Raw genomic sequence first — 22,210 nt, forward strand, 5'->3', positions numbered from 1 at the left:
CACTCTTATTAACAGAGTTAGACCCGTACGCCTGCGAATTTCTCAATCTCATCACAGAATTTGATCCTCTATGGGTCTCCGCTGTGTTCTCCTTGTTTTGAAAACTATATTTTGTCATTCTGATACACCACCAGTTATCTACTCTACTCGTTAATGACTTGCCCAGCGCCACATCCTTCTGAATCTCACCAAGAATATCACCTACACCCACTTACTGTATAAACTAACCTGCCGTCTTTCGGTCGCTTAGCCGTCATTATTATCATCATCATCACTATCAGCAGCAGCAGCGGCAGCTTATCTTTATGTTCGCTTCAGGACTAAGGCCTCTGCCAGACATCTCCAATTACCCTTGTATTGCGCTAGCTGATTCCAACTTGTTTAGCCACGGGCCTATCAATTTTCGCGTTGTCGCTCGTTGCGCGCTTGTTAGCTTCTTCTCCAGCTTGCTTGTTAACCTTCAAGTACTTGCCCAATAAGTCATTACTAGCAGAATGCAATAACAGCACGCTTTCTTTTTGAAGAATATCGGTAAGCTGTCATTCATGACTTGTGAGTGCCTACATTATGCACTCCAACCGGTAGTACACAGAATAACATTACCACTGCGGTGGCGATTTTCGCGCAAAGCTGCAACTCCCGGATACGCAACAGGGGCACTCATAGTAATGAAACGATGAGCACCGAAACACACACCCCTCCCCCCCCCCCCCTCAAAAACACAACTGCGGGAGCACGGTAGCCAACTGTACTAACTGAAGAACACAGTGTGGTTTGAGGAAGGGAAAGAGCGCACTTTATTTTTTCGTCGCCAGATTCACCGTCTAATAGACGGTGCGCACAGCCCCGAAAATTCAAGAGTAAGGTATGCCCTGGTCACCCCGCTTTTATACAAAGAAAATTTCTGGGAGAAATAAGATCGATAGATAAATCTTTATTAGGGAAGAATAATTCCTGCTGTGCTACTGACTTATCCAGAGCACCTACCTGGAAACACGTGCTGAAGAAGGCTACGACTGTGTAAGGCTCGTAAATTGAGAAAACCAAAGGTCCACTCCTTGCCGTCAAACAGCCAGCGTCAGGTTGATGTTGCGCACCTGCAGCAAATGACTTTCCTTTCTAAGCAAAGAGTGCGTACTCTCCTGGGCATCCCCTTCCCTCCACTAATAGCCTCTCCCCCACTTTTGGTAATCGAAGTGTAATGGAGCCCCCTCTCTGGCAAGAAGATTAACGCGTGCCCCTTTTGTTGGTTCATTGTGTTCAGTGCACATTTTACAGGTCACAGGAAGCTCCCTAATTGACCGCCTGTTGTACGTGTCTGTCTTGTGCCGGTGACTCCCTTCTCCCGCCCATAAACGAAACTACGTGCAACGCAGTATTAGAAATGTCTCAAGGTGCCTTGAGGTTCGATACGTTATTCTTCTATTCGAACCATTAAACACACAGCAAGCAGCTACGACAAACAAATGCCTTAGAGTGCACGACCTTTATTTTCTCGTCGCTTATGTTTAGACTAAAAATGGTATTGTGGAGTGACAGTATTTCACGTCCAAAAGCAGCCCAGACGCCACGAGAGGTATTGCAGAAAATTCCTGTGCATTACTCGGGACCACCTCTGACTCTGGAACACCAACACGAAGAGCGGTACAGTAACAAGTGCATTCGCTGCGATATGCCCGGCCTCACGCTTAACAGCATAGACATAATCAGTCAGCCTACAAAGCGAGCCCGAGAACTACAGGAAGAGTCAAGCAGCGGTCATGTTCAGAACATACCTTCGCTATTGTTCCGTATGTGCTGGCTTCTTCTGACTGATGAACCTTTTCATTTTCAGCGCCTACAACTAAGCGAACAAGCTTGGGCAAACAGACCTACCATGCGCTAGAAAAATGAGCCATCCGCTTAACGTCGAGAAGGGTGCCTGCTTTCATGACGTCGGTGGAGGCAAACGAAATAAAAGCCGCATAGCGGAACATCAACACTCCAGCCGTTGGCTGTACGCATGCAGCGCCGATTCCGGCTCATTGTTCACCGGGTCCAACCAGTCTGTGAGGTCGGTAAATCAGCACGACCAGAAAAACCTCGCTCGGAACACTACAGCAGTATATCTAGACCCTGTAACGCTGTGACCGCGGATCAAGTGTGGCGGCACAGCGATAAACGTGCAGGCTACTGTAAGGGAACCGCCGCGCGGCGAGCTATAGCGAAAAAGAGCGAGATTAAGCACTACATGCTGACCTTAAAGCATAAATAACTCAGCGCGGGGGACGGCGTCAATGAATTTCTCCCATCCATGGCACAAGTACGGTCAACCAACCATTACGCGGATGCATATTACACGCGCACTTACGTCATTGACTTCACATCTCGTTTTTGTCGCCACTTTGTTGGAGGCACCATGGGCATCAAATCAAAGGCGGGGGAAGAGCGGCAAGCAACAAATTGAGATAACCGGCAAAAAATCTTTAAAAAAACCAGGCGACGCATGAGAAAGATAGTCGCCATGTGGACGGAAAACAAAAAATAAGTGTCAATTTTCCGGTAATTAGCCAAGTCGTTAGTTGCTTCCTAGCATCTTCGCACTGTTTATCTCGTCGTCGAGTCTACCACCAACCTCGCTGTCCATACTGCGTCTACACATTACAGCGTCGTCGACTTCCTATCTCATTCTTTGCCTTTCTGTTTTCTCGTCAACTGATAAGCGGTTTGCTGCCTAACAAAAAAAAAAAAGAAAAAAAAAGGCTCAGCGGTTACCTCCGCTTTTCCGCTTCGGTGCCTCTGAAAGCGTGTTCGCGCTCTGCCCTCCAGAAACCGCTACTCTCAGCTAGCGCGTTTTCGTACCCGCGATAAGGTTCATCGCTCACCGCGCACGACAGAGCGCTCTCTTTATTGCATACCAGCGGCACTCGCCGGCGTTGTTTCCGCACAGCAAGCAATAAACAAACAAGACAACCGAACAGGATCACGGACACACATAAAAACGCGGCTGTTTTCTGCTGTCTATACAGCCTCGCTTTGTGCAAAGATGATGTTTTGCGTAACGCGCAGAAAAAGATGCGGTGCTATAGGGGCAAGGGGCGTGGTCGTGATACTAATTACATGCATCGCGGGTCTCTGCGCCTGTGCTCTATCTAATACACGTGCCTCATGATAGCGTTCATTAAGGGCCGACTACTCTTTCCACCCACGCGAGCCCACGGTATTGAATTCTTCATTGCTATCAAGAAAGGCTACGGAATTCGCTGACTGAAAGGGAAAACATGAGATGCTCTGTGCAGAACTGAAGGAGAATTTTAGGATCGATTGGCAACTAATGGATTGAAATCGCGGCGAAAATGTGCAACAAGGGCGTTTTTTTTTTTTTTATGGCAATCAAGACTCGCTTAGCAACTCGGCACATTATAGAGCTGGCTCACTTCCACATTGCTAAACCTTTAATATGCATTTTGCGGTTGTTGCTCATGTTAATGATAGAGTTGCAAGCTCCGCTAAGCAAATGCAATCTGCGTTTTGCATTGCGCTGTGGCGCCACCTTATAGCAGGCTTCGCGAGAAACAATATGTACGGTGTCGGGGCGCTGCGGTACACGAGAGAGGCGCGCTGCCTGAAGCGAGCTGAAATGTATTGTGCGTTTATTCATTTTCTGTGACTGACTGCTTCCTGGGCTGAACACCGAAGCCGACAGCAACTCTGGCGCGACTGACAACCGCAAGTCGTCGAAATGTGATGACGGGCTTTCGTGCAGCTACGCCAACAAAGCCAGTCACCGTGCGATATGGCGCTGAACGAAAACATGGCACCGTAACGCGATTGCCACAGTGTGTACGCTTGTATTTTCTATTATTCCTATATAGCGGTGCACAACATGAATCCAAACATGGTTTCAAAATTAAAATGCAAGAAATTTAGCACTCGCTAGCCACCCACATCACGTCCGAGCCGTGGCCGATTCCGCTCGGTGGAGGTTAGCCGTATCGTAGAGACCAAGTTCATGCATTTGCTATTGCTAGAGCTGCGCTGAAAGTATACGCCAATTGAACAAAAACAACTATTTCTATAGTTCAGTTTTGACCATAATGGCCACGGTTCTTCAAAGGGGCAATACTCGCCGCAGTGTACTTATACAACATTAGAACGACGCATTTGTTTACATCGGCACGTTTAGGCCACCACTCGCTGTTCGCTTCAAGTAAAGTGGAAGCCGTCCATAGATGACCTTAAATAATGACGAAGTGCTCAAAATATACACGTTTGCGCACATGAGAAGTGTTGTGTCCTCCTGAGGCGACCAGGCACGAACGTGCCGGGCACTTCGAAAACGGAGGCTAGGTGGTCGCATATATATGACGGGGAGTGCGGTTACTGCTGATATTGATATCTAGTTCTGACTTTTTGTGCTCTTCATCAGGATTAAGATTTTTGTGCTCGATAGCGTATTGGCTAGTCTAAGCTCTGCGCACATGACCGCTCCTTTAGAGAACACGTAGGTTTCAAGCGAAAACGCCGATGCCTGTCGGGCTCGCGTGGCAACTGAGTGAGATTGTTGTTTACGCTGCGGTACCCAAGGGGCCGTCACTTCTTTCCTATTTGGCATAAGAAGCAAACGGTGCTTATTGGTAATTAATTCCTCAGCATAACCACAGACACAGATCAACCACTCCACGCAGCCAGGCACCAGGCTCTGAGAGTTATTATCGACATCTCACGTCACGAGGAAAAAAAATAAATAGAAAGGAAAATAATGATATGACAACTTATTTTACAGTTGACCATAACGCTCTTCCTTTCTGGTACGTTTTTTTTTTTTTTCTCCTGCGCATATTGTCACTCTCTTCCGGCCACCCCCACGCGTAAGATATAGCCAATCAGTGGATTGGCTATAGCTTACATCCTACGCGAAAATGTTTATCGCTGTTTTGTTATATATTGGGGTCTGTTTCTCAATTCCAACCACGCATTTGTTTCGCCACGTTGTTACTCAACTGCCGTCTTCACTGTCGAAAACTTCCTGTCCTTTCGATGCGGTGCTTAGCACAGTACATGAACAGAGCGAACGGTGAAGATTGAGAATACTCAATAACTTCATGGGGGCATTAGCGGCAGCGTGGCTCATTTATTCCTTTCACCGTCAACTCCCCAGCCATTTAGATTTGCAGACGGAAACAAGCGCAAAACGAAATTTACACTTCGCCCTTCCGCGTTCGGATTACACAGTGGAACGACACTTTGCGATGCGCACGCGGTTTCGTAACGTACAGCCAACTTCCTTCTCTGGTAGTTTGCCGAAAGGATGAACAAAGGCCACCCGCTCGAAACGGAGTATCGCTGATGCACGATGCGCTCTGGGCGCACACTATAACAGCTCCGCAAAGAAATCCCGTAAAACAAGAGAAAAATACTGGCAGAGAGTTCTCACGAATGCCGCACTGAACAAGAGTTCACAAAACTGTCCCTCATACTGAAAGCAATGAACGACATACGAGCCAGAAGCAAACATAAATAAATAAGTAAGCGGGTGGCCGAGAGAAACGAGTAAATTACGTGGGCACACTCTTTCGAAAGTCGAGTGAGAAGTTTGAGCTCGTACGTTACGTCGCATCCAATTTACGTCCAGGTCTGCATGGAAGATAGCAGGGCTGTTGTGTGCTTTTCCGTGGGCGCGGACGCGACGCGGTAATCCACTTATCGGCTTTTGCGGAGGCCGACATCGTAGATTTAGTTGGGACGGCCATGCGGCCGCGAGACTGGGCTGCAGTCGCGTGCATCAAAACGCGTTTGAACACCCTGCCTTTTATATAGCTCAGAATCCCCGGCAAGAGAGCTCATCCGTGGAGCGTCGTAGCCTTTTCAATCTTTTCTTCTTTGTAACGGTGATGATGATAAACGGAAGTGAAGAGCACTGTGCCTGCATTCTTTAGCGTCCTTATATGAGGTGTTATTAATACGCGACCACCATGTGCCTAGACTACGATTGACTAATGGAGATGATAAATATTCGTTCTGGTTCTTCTGTAGCCGATCACACCGCGCTTAATTTATTCCAGTAATTCGCCGCGGTATCGAATCCTGGCCGCGGCGGTCACATTTCGCCTCCATTTCGATGGAGGCGAAATGCAAAAACGCCCGTGTGCTTGCGTTGGAGTGCACGTTAAAGAACCCCAGATAGTCAAAATTAATCCGGAGCCCTTCACTACCGCATGCCTCATAATCAGAACTGGTTTTGACACGTAAAACCCCAGAAAGAACAATGAGAATTTGTGCGTCCTACTGGACTGCGATTAAGCAGTGCGGCGTTAGGACTACTTGTTGCTTCAGGGCCCAATTCCGCTATCAGCATTTCTCGCTTTAGGCGAAATTACTAGTGTTACTCCATTACGAATTCGGTGACGTCTCAAGCATTTCACGAATGTTTGACCACTTGCGGCACTTCATATTACTTCATACGTAGCTTGGTGCAGGCACTCTCTGACTCAACGCTTTCTGGCATAATCACGTAATCCAAGCTGCAATTCCTTAAGAAATTGCACTAGGGCAGGTAACGCTACCGCCCGTATTTAACAAGTTTTCTGGCCGACACGCATCAACACAGCTCATCAAATAAGCACTTTATAAACTTTTGTTGCCCTGATTTGTAGGCGTTTCTGTTCAAAAATACACCAAATTGTAGCGAAATTTGAGACTTTAAGCTTTTCCTTAACGTTATGTCTATACCATAGTGTGGAGGATCTCTTTTGTTTTCTTTTCTTGTGCAAAGCTCGCACATTTAATCACCTTTTATGATCAAATCTCTACTCGTAAGCATTTTCACTTCTGCATTTTAAGTTAATGCCAACCTCTGCAGATCGAAATTATCGAAGCTTCAGTGCAGCAATTAGGTTTACATTCGTCTAAAGTGAAGCAAAATTTGCGTGCCGGCATGTAAAGCTATGCAGTCACTGGCTTCATCCGCTGCAGCGCTCTTTCGAAAGCCTGATCGATGTGCCTGCTGCGAATAAATGCAGAAGGCCACGCGAAGTGATGGATAGCATGGGCTATCACTTAAAACAAGAAAGAAGAAAAAAACCTAATCAACAGACAAAAGCGGAGATACCTTTGAATATGCTACAGAGGCTATAAAATAGCAAAGCGAGATCAATAAGTGGTGCGAGATATGGCGGGATTCGTGGCCCTACGGGTCGCTGTTCGTTAAAGTGCGTGGCAAGATAACTTCATGATGGGACATCAATATGCGCTTAATGTGTCGTGGACAGTTCGAAAAAGCCGCTGCTATCAGCAAAGACGAGCAAAGGAACGTCCTACAGAGAAAGGAAAATGCTTTTCTGCATCAGGGATTTTCTCGCTTCGTTGCTTATATAAAGATATGCACTTCTATTATCCAAGAATTCTGAACTCCATACGTAGGGGCTCGTGAAATGAAACGAACTGTCAACAAAGAGAAATACTTCTTACCGACAAAAAAATTTTCTAAATGTAGCACCTAATTTTTCATGTGGGGGATTAGCGGACACATAAAGATGAGGTACGAACCACAAGGATATTAGCTGGACAAAGCAAGACAAAGCACGTAACTGAATCGTCACCGAGTCAAATCAGCGCGTACAGCGCGTCGTAATTGCAGCCTCCGCGATCAACTTCAGAAACATTTTGAGAGCTAATTGCGGAGGCCACGCTCCGCTGTGCTGAGTACGGTGAACGCCACCTAGGTGGCGTTGGTAGTGCTTCTTGATGCCAGCGTCCCTTCGAATGCTGGCATCGAGGCGTCGTAGCGCTGAGACCACCGAAGCGTTCACTGTCGGTGCGCGTTAGTGTCATAATGCAGTACTTCTCTTTTCTGCTCGTAGGCGGCGGCACCGCCCCGAGCAAGAGCGCGGGTACACGGAGGAGTGTTAGATATATAAGGCGCGTCTGTGTAGCTCTCTGCAAATGCGTTTGTGGCGCAATAGGTTAAACGCTCGGCGATCTATCGTCGCGGACCGAGAGGTCGTGGGTTCGATTTCCAAATTTTGCATGTTTGTGGAACTTTATCTTCTGGTTTCTTTCTTTGTATTATGTTCTATGACGTATTTCCGTAATTGTCGCGGTTTCACCTGAAAGGCGAAGCATCAATTGCGATAGCAAATTTGTAGAGAGCTATACGAAGTAATGATAGTAGCTTTATCAGCTGTATAAATTTGGACATGCAGCAGCACCGGCAACACGCAGAACTGTTGTCGACGCCGTCGGCGTTTTGCCCGCGTTCGCACAAAATGCGTGCGGCGTTGGTGACTGTTGCCGGAGCCTCTAATAGGCACCTGGTGCCGCAGCTACACGTCGCCTCCCTTCCCACCCCCTCCCCCCTACGGCCTTTCGTGCGTCAGAAGAAGGCGCGTTTGCTCTACATATATGGTGATTGTAAAGGACGAAAGAGACGCCTACTTCTGCAGCCCTTAAGGGAGCACGGCACAGAACGCGCGTTTGTTCTCCGCCGTTCGTTCACTCCCCGTGAAAGCGCGCGTCCCTCGCGCCCTTTCACTCGCACATACAGCGTTAGGCGGCGCGCGGCGACTATTTCATCTCCATTGACGTCATACGGAACCTCACGGCGACGGCGACGGCGACGCCGACGGCAGAAATCTGCTTTGGAGTGTCCATATAATTGCTATCGCAATAATAAACATCCGGTTCCCATTCGCTCGGTCTTTTGCAGAGCTTGAGCAGATTTAGTAGCTGTGTTAATGCAACAGAAATCACAGGCACCAACCAGGACCCGTATTTTATAGCGATGCCTTATGACTTATTCTATACTAGTCTCATCATCCACCGCTCACGGCCGGCTGATCCCGTTGATAACGCTAGCGGACCGTCACTCTGACCAATGACAAAGCGCGATAAGCGCGGAAAGGCATTAGCACCGGAAAAGCATCACTACAAAATACCAGCCCAGTCGTCTTTGGCTACGGAGCGCTGGTCTCGTTCTTCTCAATAAGGCAAATCTTTTGACGTGTTAAGCTTGACATTTAATTGCGTAGTAGGGCCACCATAGGACCTCAAGTGACAAGGAATAGCGATGTGCTTCCTTTATGTTCATGTATGTATGAGAAGTAATTGATGATGAATATGATAATGATGATGATGGTTGCGGTGGGGGTGATGACTATGGGGATGAAACTGCATCGCTGATTACAAACGAGTCAGAGGGACTTCGTTATCCATACTCTGCGCACCAGCTGATTGTCCTCCCCCTCCAAAATTGATCACGGGGAGGCAGGCGTACACAAACGCTGCAAAGAAAGCATTTGCTAATCAGACGAAGTCATCTTGCCGCAGCGTGGCTCCAGCGACATTCCTTGTTCTGTCTCTGTCAACTATACGTCTAGCGTATACAAGCGTCACTAGGAGTAAAAGAGGAAGGGAATAGTAAAAAGGGGACAAGTGTTTTCAAAGCGAGTGCCTGATTCTCTCCGCGCAGAGCGGGAGAACTTCTACGACGTCGCTTTCGTTCACCGCAGCTTGAAACAGCATGAGTTTGCTGCTTTGTATGCAGAACAATCCGGAAGCCGGCAATAATGGGGTTGTGTTGTTGAATGAAGCCCTTCGAGTTCATTGATGCCATGGACTCATATGAGTGACCCGAAAGGAAGCAGTAGGGCGGAAACGAATGCCCCAAGAGACAGACCAACGGGAACGTTCCAGTGGGATATGTACCCTACCGACAAATGTACGCAAACCCTTTTCAAGACTTGTTCGCTGCGAATGCTTCTATATAGGCCTTGCACTTACAATTTATGATTTTTTTTCTCTGTAGCCCGGAAAACGCGCCTCTGGAGAATAGGAACCTATTCACCAGAACGCTCTTCAGGCCTACGAATCTCCAAGAGTGACTTGAAGGAGAAGTAAAGAAAATGCTTGCAGAAAGCAGCGGAACAATCGGGGTCCGAGGGAAACGACAGCGATTGTCGTTCTGGCCACAGAGTCTCACTCCCATCACGGAGATTGCGTTATAAATCGCTCGCTCGGGCCCCCTGCGATGTCTCTGCGAGTTGATGCATGACCTGCTTCTCTGCTTAATATATCTGGGTCAAGATTGACGAAAATGAAAGGAGAGACTAAGTGCACTTACATGTGTGTGTGTGTGTGTGTGTGTGTGTGTGTGTGGTGTGTGTGTGTGTGTGTGTGTGTGTGTGTGTGTGTGTGTGTGCGTGTGCGTGTGTGTGTGTGTGTGTGTGTGTGTGTGTGTGTGTGTGTGTGTGTGTGTGTGTGTGTGTGTGTGTGTGTGTGTCCGATATCTGTTAAAAATTGCATTGGTCGTCCTAATTCCTTCCACATCAAAAATTGCTTTGTTATCTTTCGTGAGATCAAGTTATGCTTGTCAGCTCTCAGCTTTCGCGAACACCAAGTACACATCGTTGTTTAAAGTCACGGCTGCTTCACTCTCCCACTATTTAAAAAAAACCGCACCGAGATTTCTGCTGTATGTTATTATCTTTCGCGTTACTTGCTAAAGGGTAGACTGACTCCCTGGTTCCGTGCTTGGTTTCTGCGTCTTTCACGCAGCCCTATCTGCGAAGTATCAGAAAGGAACCAGTCAGTCGTCGTAAACGTCGTGTCGTTAATGGTCTCCCTGTCTCCATCAGTTGTCCACGAAGATAGTGTTTCTCTCATGGTTAGACATCATTTTTTTTGTTCATTCAAGGTGTTCGCATCTTACAAACCTGGTACAACTTTTTGTTGTAGATCAAGTATATATACCTTGCAGCTTTAGTAGCCACTTCCGTTGCCTAGCGCATTTGGTGGTATTAACGAACAGCCATCCACGCGAGAATGTCAGTAGTGCGGAAGACCATCCATTAACGCCTTTCTTCGTGTCACCGTTAGAGCCGTTCTACTGGAGGGGTTATAGTTAGCGAAAACATTAGAATGTTGTTGCTAAACGTTCGTTTCTGGCGATAAACGAAAGAAAAATGTGAGAGGTATACTTTTAAATTGTCGACAATGATGAAGAGCACCATTTCCTGGACTACCTTCCTTTAATGCTCTATTTTCACTACGCATAATTTTTTAATTGCACTATTCCACTATTCCACTTCAAGGCTCCTCGTGAAAAAAAAAAACTGTCTTTCTTGTTTATTTTGGTTTTGATGGTAAATTTCGACATATTTCCGCACTTTCGGGACATTATTTTCCTAGTTCCATGTTTTACAGTTTCTCATGCACACATTCAGAAAAATCACACCCTCGGGAAGGTTCGATTGGATGTTGAAACACCGTTATTGCGTTTTTACGTTCTATGGGAACTATTAAAATTGATGTAGTTGTTATCAGAGTACCTTTAGAGCGCCCTTTCAACTAATTTGAGTTGGCTGAAAATGGGCATTGTGCAAAATATACACGTTGCAGAATCTCAGGGTGCTCGGGCACTAAAGCATTTTCAAGCAAGCAAGAAGCCGTAAGTGTATATTTTTCAGTGGTTTCCGCCAAGTCCTTGCTCGAGCACATAAACCAACTAATTTACTTGCATGGCGTCCCCAGTGATGCAGTGCAAAGGCATAGCTTCTTACTTTATTTCCTACATTACCGTTCGCTGTTTACCGCAACCTTTGCTGCTGCCAATCGCTGCCAATCGCCCGCGAATCACACCGCATCGGCCAATCATAGTTCTTCAGGCGCGCGTTCTTTCGGGTGTAGCATCGGGGCAAGCGCAATATTATGCGCAGTAAGTTTTGAGCTGTTCATGCAGCGTAGGTTAGAATATACATTCCCGTGAGGTTCATGCGGAGCAACCTCCCACGGCTAACAACACAGCATTTATTGCGGAGGTGGTGCACCCCATACGTCAAGCGGAAAGACAGGACTGCTTTGTCCTTTTCTCTCCTTCCCGCCTTTAATATCTTACTGCAAGGTTCGCTTAAATTCGTAGCAGCTTGGTGATGACTTATAGATAAATTGAAGCACTGAAGGGCGTAGCGTGAGCCGATTAGAGCCTCTACATCGCCATTAAGGTGCGGTATTATTCGCTATGGTTGTGCCAGCGGAGTGTTCTGTATTAAATGGGTAATAAAAAAAAAACGGAGTGGCCGAGAGCTAACGCTTCCAACTGGCTATCTGCCGATCCATAATTCGAATCCAGGCTGCACGTCCTTCTTTTTGTTTTTGTTTTTCGTTTTGTTTTTGGTTTTTTAGTATCGTCTGAAAAGGCCCTTCGGGTTTACTTCGGCGGATGCCCGAAATACTAGGGTAGTGATCGAATAATATATATTACTATAAAAATGAAACAGGGCGTGCATTTTAGCAAAAGCACATTGGGGAAAATGGTGCAATTTCACAAAATGTCCCTTTGAAGGGGATCTACAGACACGAGGAAACGCCCTTAAGATTGAAATTTTTTTTAGTGTGCACTTAGTCGCGGAAGAGACGGCAAAAAATATTTGGGCCAACGGTTATCTTTGGTTATTCAGATAACATATCCAGCTACCAGTGTGCTCAATTTAAATAAAGATTTACCTTCAGACGCAGCCCACTGAGCAGCAGCAAGCTTGGAAAGCCAAATACTGACAATCAACTAATTGTTTTCCAGATCGCAGTGACTTTTTCAGCAACTTGGCTGATGCCAATTTATCCTGCTTCTAGAACTTGTTTGTGTAGATTTCCTCGAAGCAAGTGTCACTCTTGCATCATTTCGACATCGAAAGACTCACAACTAAAGGTACGCAGACCGACGTGTGATACATGACCAAATAGAATTAGTTTTTCGTAATACTTGACGCATGATTTGTCAAATTGTAAAACGGGCCCCAAATTCATAAACATTAAGAAACAAATTCGGGAGACTTGGCAGGCATGAAATTAGTGTACGTTTCCTATTGCTACGTTAAAGTTATTTTCTTGCGTTTTCCGCGCCGTCACTGCAAAGCACTTAGCACTTTTTCGAATCGCTGCCCCCGATTCATTCTGACTCTACTTTCACTACACAGGACAACTCTCTCTCTCTCTCTCTCTCTCTATATATATATATATATATATATATATATATATATTATATATATGTACCGGGTATTCAAAATTAAGCTTTATGCTTTTTCTAATTAGGCACTGGGAGGTACGCGAAGACCACCTGTGCAAATAAGTTATGTGGCCAGGGGGGCACACAGTGAGATGATAATTATCGCCGTCAGCAATCGAATTAACTAAACTTGAATAACCAACTTTTTACTGACTGCAGTAAGTGTGCACGTTTGTTCTCAAAAGTTGGTGGCAGTCGTGTTTCTACACAGTTTCCCTTGGAAGAATTCTGCTGTCATGTATGTGCTCAGAGATATCCGACTTCGAATTTTAATTGTCGTTCGCATGATTACGCGTGCAAAGAGAGCGAGAATGGGCGCAACGCTCCTCCATGATGTGACGTGGCTGTTGCGTGCGTCGTTTAGTCCGGCAACAGGGCGGAGGCATAAGCAAAGATGATAACTCTACCCCTCCCCTCTCGGCTGGCGAAATCGAGATATGACAGCGCGGTGTCACCATTACGCACGCGCACTGCCCTCCGGCCACTCCGCTCGCGCCATTATCATGGCATGGCAGCAGCCGCCATCGGTACAGGCTGCGCGGTCGCGTGTTACGACAGCGGTTACGGGCTCATTGATATTTTTTTTTTTCATTTCGCCAGCCGTGAGGGGAAGGGGGACAGTTATCATCTTTGCCAATGCCTCCGCCCCGTTGTCAGACTAAACGCCGCACGCAAAAGCCGCGTCACATTCAGGGAGGAGCTTTGCGCCGATTGTAACTCTCTTGCATGCGTAATCATGCGAACGACAATTAAAATTTGGAGTCGGATATCTCGAAGCACACACACTCCAGAAGAATTGTTTCAACTGATATTGTGTAGAAACACGACTGCCTCTAACTTTTCAATACAAACATACCCACTTACTGCAGTCAACAAAACGTTAATTATCCAATTTTAGTTGATTGGGCTGCTGATAGCGATAATTATCATCTCACTTTGCGCCCCCTGGCCACATAACTTATTTGCATAGGTGGTCTTCGCGTGCCTCACAGTGCCTAAATTTAATAAAACCATTAAGCTTGACTTTGAGCACTCTGTATATATATATATATATATTCACACTCACTCCATTCAATCACGCACGGTGGCAACCCGATTGGTATTGTATTTTCGTTTTATATGCCGCTTCTGCCGCACTAAGGAAGTGCCATTCACTAGCAAGTGGTTGCTGAGTGGCTGGGTCCTCTTTTATGTATGGTTTAGTGTGTGCAATCATTTTTATATATGAGCTAGCGGGTTTACAAATGTTAACCCTGTGGCACGTCCTTGGTTAACCTACCCGCCTCTTCGTTTCTCGCTCTCTCTGTGACATCGCATTGATGAGCTATTATTTGAATTTATTATTGCTATTACCAGAAATACATTTTTCACGTTGCTGAAAAACAAATTATACTTTGTCAACATAGCCTTGTGGAAGGTATGTAAACCTTTACGTTACTGCAACATGATTTTCCTGGTGAGCCAGTTTAGCAGGGTAACTGAATTTACTGTACTCTATGCCTGTAACGCGTGCTTTGCCACCAAACGACAAGACGTGAGAAGAAGCTGCAAGTGTTTTTTTTTTTTTTTTTTTTTTTTTTTGCGAGCGCATCAGGTTTTCTATTTACCTGCTACCCTCCTCTAGCGCACGGCACGCAAACAGTCGCTATTGTGGTTAAATTCCCCACCTTTTGCCCATTTTTGAAACGCAGCTTTCATGTCCAGCGGTCCCGCCTTTGGTGAGGCTGCCTGACTGCTGTCTGCATGGTCGCTCAGTATCTCGACGGCAATGTGTGTGGCTACACAGGGTGTTTCAGTTAACTTGGGCCAAACTTCATAAAAATGCGAAGGGCTACGCAGCTCGACAGAACCAAGATAACGTTGTTTGCCGTCACTTGGAGATACTCAGATTATTGTATTGCATTCCGCCTGATTAGATAATTAGTCCTAAATAATTATTCAACTTCTGAATTATTATAATTACTTGAAAAGTGTCAATCAGAAAATTGTGGATCAAGATGAAAAACTCCCGATACAGCTTTACGTTGCTCAATACGTGCTACATAAAAGTGTAGCCCGCGAATACACGCAAAACTGTCGCGCGACTGGCCGCTCGAGGCACTTTGCACAACGCAGACCGACCTTCATTGGGGGCAGAGTCTATGGGCGTCGGCGGCTCATAGCTTTGTGCGTGCTGTGTGTTCTCGGCGCTCAGTTTCCGTTGAAGCGACAGACGACACAAAAGTCACTTCGCTCGCTGCTGGTGCCGCGTTTCATCGCGCCAGCGTTTTGACAGCAAGTGTCCGCAGTAATCGAGTAAGGTATGTTCATGTTTTCTGTGCGCGCTGCCACCATGCATGTTAATATAGTTAGCAAGCGAATGTTTACAAGTGGATACGACCGATAAAGGCACTATCTTTACTTCATATAGCTCTGTGCTAATTTGCTATCGCAGTCGATGCTTCGCCTTTCGGGCGAAACTGAGACATTTTTTTTTAGTTTAACACTTTCATCGAGGAGGGTAGCTACATAGGCTAGCATGTATGGTGCTTTCTACTTTTTCGTAGCGCAGGCAGAATGAGAGGAACACGTAAAGGCAAGTTAGACAAACATACAGCGGTAACTTTCAAAAACAGATTTAATTCCAGTTCTCGCGGGCGTACTTTTACTCCCCAAACGTCTTAAGGCAGGTGTACGTTGTTAGGCAAATATGAACAACACTAAGAAAACCGCACGCAGACACTTTTGTAGCTCCACTGATTATTTATAAGGGTGTCCGTTTAACGCAAACAGAAATAGTCGAGCTCTTTTATCGATAAAAGAAATTGAAGGCTTGCTGGCGCATGCACGAATTTTCTGGTGCCATAAAGCAGGACGGTCGTCGAATTTTCCGACCCATGAGCCATCTAAGGTTTTCGACTTAATATACGCTACCTGGAACGTCAGCGTAAAGAGAACGCGAGCCCACAGCAGACGGTTGCGGTAAATCAAACGTCTCAGTGAGCAGCAAAATACATTTTCCGACTTAAGAACGCTGACAAAAACTGTTCTTCGCCGTTCCAGACGTCAGCCACCGCGAAGTGAGACAGAGGCCTCGCTGCATTTTTTTTTGTGGTTGTCATATATTCGAGAAAACATCGTGGAATCTTTCTTTCCACAGTGGGAACTAGGAATAGTTTGCAGTTAGATTGATTTTATGGGACATAGATTACTATCAATGTCAAAATAAAGCGTCAGGCTCTGCCTTTTTTTTATTATTTCTTCATTATTCGAAACATCGTAAAGTGAAAGATTATCAGGAACAAAATGAGTACATCCGTTCTTTCTGTCTAACTTTGGTGCTTCTCTCGTTGCGATATAATCGAAAAAGAAAAAAACAGGAGATCGTAATGGTGGTCATTATCGCTCGGTAAAGGATGTCTGGGTTAAAAAGCTAAAAACCTTCAAATATCACACTCACAGCGTCTACCTTATTGAAAAAAAAACACACAAAAAAAAACACTCCGGGCATAAACGACTAACACGCAAAATAAAGCAGTGTTAACTATAGGACAACCTAAGTTGCAAATTGAGGGAAAGCGAGAGGAACAAAAGTCCATCGTGCCAGAGGAAGGGACGACGGACGTCAAATAAAGACGCCAGCACGCAGTACGTAGCAAACACAAATAAGCTGTGCGCCGTGGCTTCAGCACTGGTGCCCCGGAACCCACTGTCTGCACCGAGATAACGAGCCGAGCGGTGGCTCTTCTCCACGCGCATGCAGTTCGTGAATGGCAAGGGCTTTTTCGAAGCTATAGCTCAAGACTTGTCTCGTGCGTAGACCGGCAGGATAAGGGGTGATTTCCGACGCGAGAGGAGGGAAACTTTCTCGGGATCACCTAGGGCGGCTAAGGGCGTACGAGAATTCAAACGTGCGGAAGGTACTATACGGGTGCTTTCTATAGAAGAGGTCTCTTGAAAATAACTGGTGTCTTATTTTTTTTTCTTTCCACGAACCCAGATTTACAGTTGGAATCGATAGACTGGCGCCACTTGTCGTCTTTCACGATTTTGATTTTTGCAGGGCCCTTTTCGCGGGGAGAGATGGGGAGGGGGGGGGGGGGGAGGGGGTGGCCAGCAGTCGTCACTTCCACTGCTCTTCCGTTGCGTGTAGTATTTTCTCGTCTTTCCACCGACATCTTCGGTCTTCCGTGATCGTCTTCTTGTCTTCTGTGGCACTCGCGTCCTACAATTCGGTTTCTGTGAAATTCTGCAGATACGCCGCAGCTCTATTCGTATAATAAAACAATCCTAGGCTATACGCACCACATCTTCCTTTCTCGGCGACTTCTCCTTCATCGCGTTCTTCTTTTATCAGTTTTGGCACGGGTGATTTACCACGCACTCTCTCTCTCTCTTTCTTTTGGAGGCCAGGCTTCCTCCAGTGAAGAAGCTCGGCCGGTGTCCAGCGCCTTGTTTTGTGCGTGTGTGTGCGTTGTGAGCGCATTGTATAGCGCTCGTCTACTTAGATTTAGGTGCACATTACAGAACCCTCAGGTTGCCAAAGTTAATCAGCAGTCCTACACTACGGTGTTCTTAATGATTAGACCGTGCTTTTGAACCTTAAAGCACTTGAATTGCATAAAAATTTCGCAGCATATCCACGGGGTGAATGATGATGAGTGGGCGAAGCTCCGGAGGTTCATGACTCTTCCGTGAAAATTCGCCCATTACATCATCATGAAAGACGTGAGAACCAGTGTGTGAGGTTATATAAGAACTTTTATTCATTTTTTGTAGATGAGGTTTGGCTTCCGTTGTCCCTTCCAAATGACGGCTTTATGGTCCGTGAAATGCAAGGAGAGCGGTTCTTGTATGGGTTGCAGTTGGACGTTCGTAAATGCAATGTCTATGCACGTCCCTCGAGTGGTCGTTGGTTTCAAGTAGTCAAAGGATGTGCACGTGAGAGCATATCTGCAAGCCATGTGTTATATAAGCCAATTATTGTTCCTGTCTGCGATATCCACGGTAAAATCACCAACCAGTATGAATGGTGCATTCTTGTATTTTTGTATTGTAATCTTTCAATGCCGTGTCAATGTATGCCTTGACATCCCGAGGCGCTCGCGCAGCCTCGGGATCCGCCCGCCTGTACGCGCGTTGCGCGTTTCCTCGCCGCTTCTCAGGCTCTCACAGTTTCTGTATCCGCTTCTCGGCGTCGCCGTGCACATTCTGCTTCGCGGGCTCGAACGTCGGGATCCGTTTCTCGGCGCCTCTGTGCAGCTTCGGCTTCGCGGGCTCTCACGTCCGGGTTCTGTCTGTGAGCGCGCGCTGCAGCCGCTTTCCGTGCCCTCCGCTCCGCCGCCTTGTCTTCCATATGGCGCAGCGACTCCGAGCGAAAGAGGAAGCGCGCCAAGAGCGAGCGCATTTTATAGCTCTCACCCCTAGCGGTCTCCCATCGCTCTGCATCGAAACATCTCGAACGATCGCCTCCATCCAATGATCTAGTGATCGCTCATTACACTATGCGCTCCCATACATCTGAATGGAGCGAGCGCCGCAGCGCCATCTCGAATTTTAATGCGTCAACTATGCTGCCCTAGCGCCATCTAGTGATATCCTGTCACACTAGCCTTTACCATGTATCTCTATGGAGCGAGCGCCACCAATGCTATCTAGTGATCACGAACTAGACGAGGTGGCTATACGACGGAGGAGAGACTGACCCACGGCGTAAGGAGCTTCGCCCCTAAAATATTCATACTGATCATTTAAGGGCAATGTAGAATCCTAGATGATCATGAATAAATTGAAGATGTGGATGTTATGGAGCGCGAATGGTTGTGTGCCTTATGTTTGTGTGCTTGTTTTCGTGCATGTAAATGCATGGAGTGCATGAAAAATTATCGAATCAAATAAAAATAAATATAAGTTAACCTCAAAAAACATGGTATGTGATTACCAAACATGAGACCTAGTATTTTCTTTATAATTTGCTCTCTCTCTTATTGAAGTAAAATCTAACAAAAGAAATATAAGCTTGGACCGAAAGATTGGCAACTGAAAATATTTAAAACAAGGCACGGAGAAAAGCCTGAACACGTGTATACTCACAAAAGCTAGCGGTGGAGAAAAAAAAGAGATTTCTAGGCATGTCCGCTTGAATACGCCTCATTAACATTGAGAATGCTGAAGATCTGGTAGAAAGGCTTGTTGAATAAAAACTTGCAGTTTGAGCACTCGCTCGCTCTGACAGGTACCGTACTCTGAAAGTTCGACGCATACTGCACGCAGGGCAGCAGCCACTCAAAGCGCCTTCGTAAAGCGCAAATTGAGTTTCCGACTGCGAAAAACTGCCTCACCGACAAACTCACTGCATCCCACCTCTTTCCTCCTTCACTATTTCCGCCGCCCTGGCGTTCTTCGGTGTCGTGCATTTGGTAGGCCACCTATAGAGTCGAAAGTGCGACACAAGTCGGGTGCACAGAACACGACCTCGGTGTGACATTGAAACGGCGCTGATAGCGCCTCATCACTCGTGAGAGCTGCCTAAAATTGCGAGCACTGCCACGAAGCAGAGGCACTAGCGCGAAATCTCTGCTTCTGCCTAGAACGCACTCAGGAGCGACACGCTATAGCCGTTTCTTTGGCAACCATGAACGCCAGACCACTCTCGAGGGGACTTAGTGTGGGGCCCTTAGTCTCACCCGAGATGTGTTGCGCTAACAGTGCGGGGCTACGATACAATTTCTGCACGACACAGGAGAGAACTCAAGACTTTCACCCAAGTATGCTTCAGTGTTAACGAGCAGCATTAACCGCATCCTTATTCTTGCCATTATCATGTTATATCCCTCTATTGTTCTCTTCCCCCACTTCCTCCGCTCTGAGCAACAGGTTAGAACATATACGTGGATGTCGAAGTCTCTGCTTTTCTATAAATCCCCACCCTCCCCATTTCTCTCTCTCTCAATCAGGCTTCAATTGCTCTCTGTAACATTACACGCTCAGCAGAATAACTCCTATAGAGGGTAGAATGAATGTTTGAAACACTGTTTCTGCGCCCTTATTTTTGCTAATAATCTTTAAAATGACTGAACGCGTAAGCAGAACACCCTTAGTGCATCTTTTTATTAAATTATGCGTGCTAGAAGGATGTCTTGCAGGAAATATACACCTTACAGAATTAAGGGGTGCTGGAGCACTTCAACTTTTCAAGCAAGTAAAATGCCATACGAGTTTATTTCTAAGTGGTTTACGCCAAGGCGTTGTTCGAGCTCGTTATGTTCTCGCAGTACGTTACGAGTCTCATCCTGCGACTTCGTGTATATGGCGTCCCCCGTGTTGAAGTGGAGAGACCAGGCTGCGTCTTTTATTTCCTATCCTGCTGTTCGCTTTTTACCACTGGCGTTGTTTAAATTGTTTACGCTGAGTGCTGTTTTACAAATAAGCTGCCCAGTGTCAGCAAATAATAGCGAGCCAGCCAATTGTAGTTGTTCAAGCGCATGTTCTTTCTGGTGCAGCATCGGCGTCAGCGCAATATTATGCGCAGTAAGGTTTCCACTCTTGGGGTGCTATAGCGAAAAGCTGTTCCAAATGTTTATATTCCGTTTCTGCAATCAGCCCCCCACGATTCGTCAAAACATGTTCGGGCCATCCCCACTTCGCCTGACGTCACAAATACTACGAGAGCTCGTCTCCTATGACCTGTACACACTGATTATGCGTTATTATACCGAGCAAAAGAAAAATCGTTCTTTCCGATTCTACGCCTTTTTCGCAATCAGACTTTCGCTATTGGTTAAAAAAAAATGTGGTTGATCCCTCTTATATAGGAATCGGTATAGAACACGAAAGTGAAACGTGTCTTCACAGAAGTAGTGTAATGTTTATTGCACATTGATATATAATGTCTATTGGTGTTTTGTGGCTAAAGCGCCCTTAGGCGTTGATGCACCCACGCTGACGCCTGGTGGCACGTCTCCTCCATCACGACTACCAACGTCGATGACCATGAGCAACCGTCGTGCATATGGAAGCTGCACTACGCTGCACACGCTAGCACAACGCGAAAGACGAAGCACGTAACTGACACACTAATACAACGCGCAAGACAAAGCACGTAACTGAATCGTCACCGAGTCAAATCAGCGCGTACAGCGCGTCGTAATTGCAGCCTCCGCGATCAACTTCAGAAACATTTTCAGAGCTAATTGCGGAGGCCACGCTCCGCTGTGCTGAGTACGGTGAACGCCACCTGGCGTTGGTAGTGCTTCTTGATGCCAGCGTCCCTTCGAATGCTGGCATCGAGGCGTCGTAGTGCTGAGACCACCGAAGCGTTCACTGTCGGTGCGCGTTAGTGTGATAATGCAGTACTTCTCTTTTCTGCTCGTAGGCGGCGGCATCGCCCCGAGCAAGAGCGCGGGTACACGGAGGAGTGTTAGATATATAATAATTTTCAGGTTGCTCCCACTTCACCTGTCTGTCATGCGGCCTCACAAAACAGCAAAAGCTCAACACGTCGAATGTACGCAGTAAAGGTTCAATATTATGCCGAAAAAAAGAAACTGAGCTTCTTTTCGTCATAGCCGAATACTTCCTCGTTCCGAAAGGAATGAAACGCCGCTGCCCGTTGATCATTACTGACGCTGGCTACTTGGAGCTGCCGGGGATAATGGGTCTATTAGCGCATAATAAAAAGTATTGCGTGGCACTTAAATGTTACAGAGCTCTTTCGACACGTATACGACATGGCTCGGTCAACTCTTCTTTGCTGAGTATCTGTTTTAGCGGCATCGTTATCCTTCCGTTGCACGCCGCCGTGATTTTCGAACAGCCACCGAAAGCTAAGTAAGGGAAGTGGGCCATTCGCAGACACCGGCACCACCCTCCTTATCCGGTTATCTACGCGAACTTTCACTGCGCTAGCTCGGCTCCACTGAATCCCTCTCGACTTCTGCGTGTTCCTCGCCTCTTCTCAGCCAATTAGATAAGGAGAACCTGTCGTGGTAGACAACGCTATTCGCTTTGAAAGGAAACAAAGTAAACTCCCTATAAACATCGAGAGCATTTGATTAGGTGGTTCAAAAATTACTCTGTGGATCACCACCCCATGCTTGCGTCGGTCGGTTACGACAGGAGATTTTGACGTCAGGAGATTGTAATAGCTTTACGTTATAGGGCCCTTGCATCTAGTCTCAGCTGTAATAAACA

General features: G+C 46.6%; 1 protein-coding gene across 1 annotated transcript in view; it reads left to right on the plus strand.

Moving 5' to 3' along the window:
• Positions 1-22,210, plus strand: part of LOC119448829 (low-density lipoprotein receptor-related protein 4-like) — a 192,902-nt gene that overhangs the window by 63,035 nt on the left and 107,657 nt on the right.

This window comes from Dermacentor silvarum, chromosome 4 (genome assembly GCF_013339745.2).
Source record: "Dermacentor silvarum isolate Dsil-2018 chromosome 4, BIME_Dsil_1.4, whole genome shotgun sequence".
NCBI lineage: Eukaryota > Metazoa > Arthropoda > Arachnida > Ixodida > Ixodidae > Dermacentor > Dermacentor silvarum.